Consider the following 6,000-nt stretch of genomic DNA (forward strand, 5'->3'; position numbering starts at 1 on the left):
GTTAGGATAATATTATGCTTGATAGTTACTCTGCCTAAACTTTAAGAATGATATTATGACTAGTCGTTATAACTACATTGAAGGATTATACCTAGTTGTTATGCACAACATGTAGTCACGTCGTGACAACGAAATGGGATGCGCGTTCATCGGGCACGGTCAAGATGTGACACACAAGTTCTCATGTCGTGACTATGGCTAAAACCTTAAAAGTTGATTGAGAACTCAATAGTGGTGTATACCTCAAACTTTGTGTTACAATGTCGTAGCCAATAGGTATCAATTATGCTTTGTTAAAAATGATAGGAAAAGGTTGTTGGCACATTGTTGCAAGGGTGAGTGTACCTTTAGGTTATGGGCATCATGGGTGAGTGAGAAAGACAACTTCCAGATTAAATCTTTGAACTTAGAACATAATTATGCTTGGAACTTTAAGTTATGTTCATTGGTTTCATATTCATGGATCGGAAGTCATTATACAAAACAAATCTTATAAATACAAAAGATAAGTGCGATAAAATTAAGATTAGAAGTTATTAGGAAGTTTGGTATTCATGTGAGTGTTGGTTAATACAGGAGGGCTAAGAAATATGCTTTGCAACTAACACATGAAATTCTTGTGGAACATTATGAAAAGTTATGGTCATATGGATAAGAGATTAGGAGATCAGATCCAAGTTCAACTGTTAAAATTAATATCAACAACATGCCATATGGGAAAAAGTACTTTAGCAAATTTTATGTTTACTTTGATGGAGTGAAAAAATGATGGATAGAAGGATGTATGAGGGAGAATTACTATGTGTTATTGGAAAAGATGAAACAATCAAATTTATCCTATTACATGGGCAATAGTATGTGTTGAGAACAAAGAGAATTGGAAGTGGTTTTTGGATAATCTGATTGATGATTTGTAATTGAATTTAAGAAGTAAATACAACTTAATTTCAGCTCAACACAAGGTATTTATCAATTTTTTATCATAGTATTATGGATTATCTATACTTTGTTTGTTCGCATCTAATCTTATTAAGGTTTGTTGTTATAGGGTTTTATAGAACTTGTAAAAGAGATGCTACCCTTTGCAGAGCACATACAATGTGCTAGACACATAAATCAAAATTTTCAGAAAAGGTATAGTGGTGACTATTATAGTACCTTATTTTGGAGAGATGCAAGATCAACAACTGGACAATCATTCAAACCTGCAATGAGAGAGCTTGAGATGATTAATCCAGATGCTCATAAGTGATGGGTTTTGGTCATAAGACATCCTATGTGCTTATACAAACCCTAGCATTGGATCTATGTTTTCACTATTAGATACACAACATTATGAACACATAAATAAACCCTAATTCTAGCATATAAGTAATCATATTAACACTAGAATAGGTTTATAATATTACCTTGATTGTTATGTAGCAATAACAATCCCAAATCTCCTTGTATTGACTTTGGAAGGCTTAGAGTCACAAGTGTCACTCCTCTAATGGCTTACAAACACCAAGAGCAAATGGAGAAGGTATAAAGAGAGAGGAGAGAGGTTAGAATTAGTCCTTAGGACTCCTTGGGAACAAGTACACGAATTCTAAGGCCTTAGGGTCTTTATATAGGTGTAGAGATAGGGTTTCAATCATTATCCTTATCTAGTTGCTTATCCACAAAGCAACCCATAAGATAAGCCTTGAAAACCCTTATCCTTTATCCTTTGGACGATTTCAAGGATCCTTATCTCCTTGAATTCGTTCAACCCATATTTAGGATAACCATTACCATATTTTGTAACTATCACATAATTACAATTCAGCCCCTCTAGTTTAATTAATTACACTTGATCACAAAATTAATTCCTAATTAATTATTGACCAATATTAATTAAGCAAATATGATTTCTCCTTTAATATATTATTCTTATAACATATTAATAAATCATAATAACCTCTCTCTCTTTATTTATTTCTCCAATCAAGTTGCTTTGGTGAAGGCAACCCAAAAGGACCATGCACCATCGGGTCAAATACATACCAAAATAGTTATGGACTTAGACACTAATCCAACAGTCTCCCACTTGGATAAGTCTAACAACTATTCTGCGTATGACTTCAGATCCTGATCTGCAATCGTAGCTTTCCAAAGCCGCTGTCAACTCTGATCCTATCAGATACGCGTGTCCTTAGATAAGGGATCATATATTCCTCCATTCTAGATATCGTATGAGATATTATTTCAAATCATTCTCTTTGTACTACTTCTCGATTTCCGATTTATGATGACAGACTAATTGAACAAATAAAATTAGCCCTAGCCCGGCCGAGCATTTACGTTTGTCATCACTAAACCATCGAGGGGCCCAAAAGATATCGCTTTTATCCTTCTTTGGATAAAAGGAACGGATAAACTTTGATACAATGCTCGCTTGCACTCACTAACCAAATTACACACAATAATATGTTTTATAACACCAAGTTACTAGTGCGTTTACATATTATCAATGTGCAACCGATTCGCAAGATACAACTCACACATCTCGGTTTCAAGAATATAAGATGTTATCGTCTCACCAATCACTTGTGATACAATTCATGGAGTGATCCAAGTGAGCGTGGGTTTAATCCAATGCTCAAATCATATTCATAAGCACTCATGAACGTTGCAACAAACATTTGCTTATGTCTAATACTCTTCTAGACAATCCACACACCAATTCACGACAGTCTTCATTCATATCTACTTCCAACATATGAACGACTGTGGCCCGTTTGAATAATTCAATTATTCTTAATAAACTTAATTATTCTGGAAGTCAAAACATGCAAAGTGAAACACAAGAATAATACTAATCCCATATGGCCTCAACCCTTTGAGCATAAATAAAACACCTTTTATTTATCACCATATCGATTACTCATTATTTGTCGTTTCGGGTAATCAACTTCTTACTTGAATTATTACACTTGTCCCATGCACCTAGCATGCACACAATGTTTACCTATAGTTCTTACTTTTGTGAAATAGATAAAGTGCACACATTTCCAATCATTCTCATTTCACAACTCCAAATCCATTTTCATAAGTGAAAGAATATCAAATTCTTTCTACTTATAGAATATGCTAGATTCTAACATCCTATGCAATGATTCTTTCGTAATGTCACTGCACCAAAGTCACAAAGACTATTGTCAATGATATTACAAATTCCTCTATCGGAGATTGTTACAAGACAATTCCTTAGATATGATGTCTCTCACTCAAAGTACATTCCTTTGAACATCCTTTTGCATAAAAGTTTCTAATCTAGACATAGATTTTCAATATTTACTTCCTAATATGAACACGCTTCCATATTTTCCTCATGACAACTCATTCTTAATAGAATCTTTTCTATTTGTAATGATGTCGATATGGTCCATCCAATATGGAAACATTTCCATATTTTCCAATACTATACTTCCAACTACTCACAAGCGACCAATCCTCGTTGAACTTTGGATTATCCTTTGATAGTTGTTTAATTATTTTAGTCAAAACCAATTCTAGTCCCTTTTCCCTCTAAATGCGCTAGACATTTGGAAAATTTTAGAATGGTCAAACATTAATGCATTTGCAATCGATCCTATACCCGAAGCGTATGGGACACAATGCATAATGTTTTATTTGCGTTGTTCTCAAAATTCGAATTGTGAAGAGGAATGCCGTAATCATAATCGAAATTTTAAGAACACACTATGTACCTTTGACTAAATTTATCAACATTTCTCAACCTAATCCTTTAGATTTGAAATGAAGCATAATATTCTCTCCCTTAATTATAGCAAAACAACTTTACAACCCTTACGACTTTGCAAGGTATAACTCTTGTTTTTCTATAATTAATATTGCCAACTTGCAATACTTTCTATAATAATCATACAATCATAACTTTTATGCTCCCACTATCATGATGATTACTATAAAACATAACACTTATGCTCCCACTAGCTTCGACATGTATTCATAAACATCTTAACTTTCAGAAAGACAATACCTATTGAATTTCTTAAGTCCATGTTTCTAATACTTAGTGCTTTGATAATCTTTTATCAAGGTTTCTTGAACTTATACACCTTTGCCTTAGATAGTTCATATGTGTGTCTTAACAATTAAGACTAATTGCCAAACCTCACAATTCAAATTATGGAAAGGGATACCGTAACCATGATCGAATTTGAGAATGCAATTTTACAATCACTATCTTCTTAAAATCTTTCTTAGTGAAAGCATTTCCTCACAATCATTTTCATGAAGGAGGAAATCTTATGACACTTAGATTTAAATGGTGTATTTTTTCCTATCCATGTAAATTTGTTAAAACCAAAGTTTACGACAAATTCAAACTCATATGGACCGAGCCTTTTTTTAATCTTGATTTCTTGCCTTATGGTAGCACAGCTGCCCACCACGTCTTCCAAGTAGTTAAGCATCTCACCCTTTTCCTATCAATGTACCTTTCATTGATCAAGGTGCTTTGCCTTTTATGCGTTCAAAATAAGTACTCATAGGACTCACATGCATAATTAACTCAATTGGAACAGCACATAATCAAAATATTGTCAACACGATAGGTTGTAAAACTCAACTCCTGTGCTAGTGATGATCGATAAGGTTTATTTGATTTGTTCTTGAAACTTTTCAAGACCATTAAGACTCCCACTGACTCCTTGACATATAAGATTCTCTTGTCAATAAACATTTGTTGACAACCAAATATTCAAGAGTTAGTGTAGCTTTTATCAAAACACTTCATAAATTGGTCTAAGTTGGTATTTGTCTTATTCAAGACATCACAACTTTCCACATTTTATGAATGTTATAAACCTTTAATACTTTTCACTCATTGCCACAATCTTAACTTTAAGACTTGTTATTGGAACGAAGTATGATCGACTTCTTGATTTAACCATTTCTTCAATCCTTGATTCCTCTTCTTAAACATACAATTGTACTAAGACTTACTTAGAGGATCAATTGAGACATGGTTCTTAATCATTAAGACCCATTATAAAGCATAAAAGCTACTCTCCCTTCTTTTTAGAATGGAGAAACTTTTATCTTTCTGCCTACTTGATTCTTCTTGTTCGTTCTACTATTGATCTAAACCCTTTAATCAATTCAGAATTACACTTAATATTGTAAGTGTAATCATATTTACTAAGCTATTAGTAAATCATGACAAATATCTTTGTTACTCTTATGGTGAACTTGATCAACACACAACTTTGTGTACTCGATCTCCTAGTCCTTCACTTGACACTTTGTCAACGAATTTGTCTAATTTCCAAATATGAAATTTCTCATTCACCATGCAACCAAGTTGCGTGATTCCAAATTTCAGTCCAGTTGAAACTTTGGGCAATGAGAAACTCTCCCTTTTTGGTAAATTCTCGACATTTCCATAAATATCATAACTAAGAATCATATCCATTCGTTGTAGAAATATGCAAACATCAATTTTCATAACGATTTCATTGCAAGGAAGTAAACAAATAAATAAATAAGTCAAACAAAATTTATCTTATTTATAAAAGCAGCGAAAAAACATTTGTCCTTACAATGCAAAATCTATTGAAAACTATGTAAAAGGAAAATTTCTAACAACTCTATCATAACTATCTAAGCTCAAAATCCAATCTTCAAGTCCATGCGATCGAGATCCATCTCTTGTGATTAGATTCATCTTGCTCTCTCATCAAGCTTCCTTTCTTTTCACCGCTCCTGCAAAACATTCAAATGCAATCTTATCACATCATGTATTAAGAATCAATAAATAGGAACTTAACGGAGTTAGATAGTGGATTTTACCTGAAGTGTAGTCATACTTTTGACTCTCCCATCTCATAGATCTCTTAGGTAAATAGGGCAACTTCGTCTCCAATGCCCATTCTCTTGGCAATAAAAGCAAATTGACTCTTTTGTAACAACACATGGAACTACTTCAGACATCGCCTTTCTCTTATGATC

The sequence above is a fragment of the Lactuca saligna genome, chromosome 7 (genome assembly GCF_052625555.1).
Source record: "Lactuca saligna cultivar CGN05327 chromosome 7, ASM5262555v1, whole genome shotgun sequence".
In the NCBI taxonomy this organism is placed as follows: domain Eukaryota; kingdom Viridiplantae; phylum Streptophyta; class Magnoliopsida; order Asterales; family Asteraceae; genus Lactuca; species Lactuca saligna.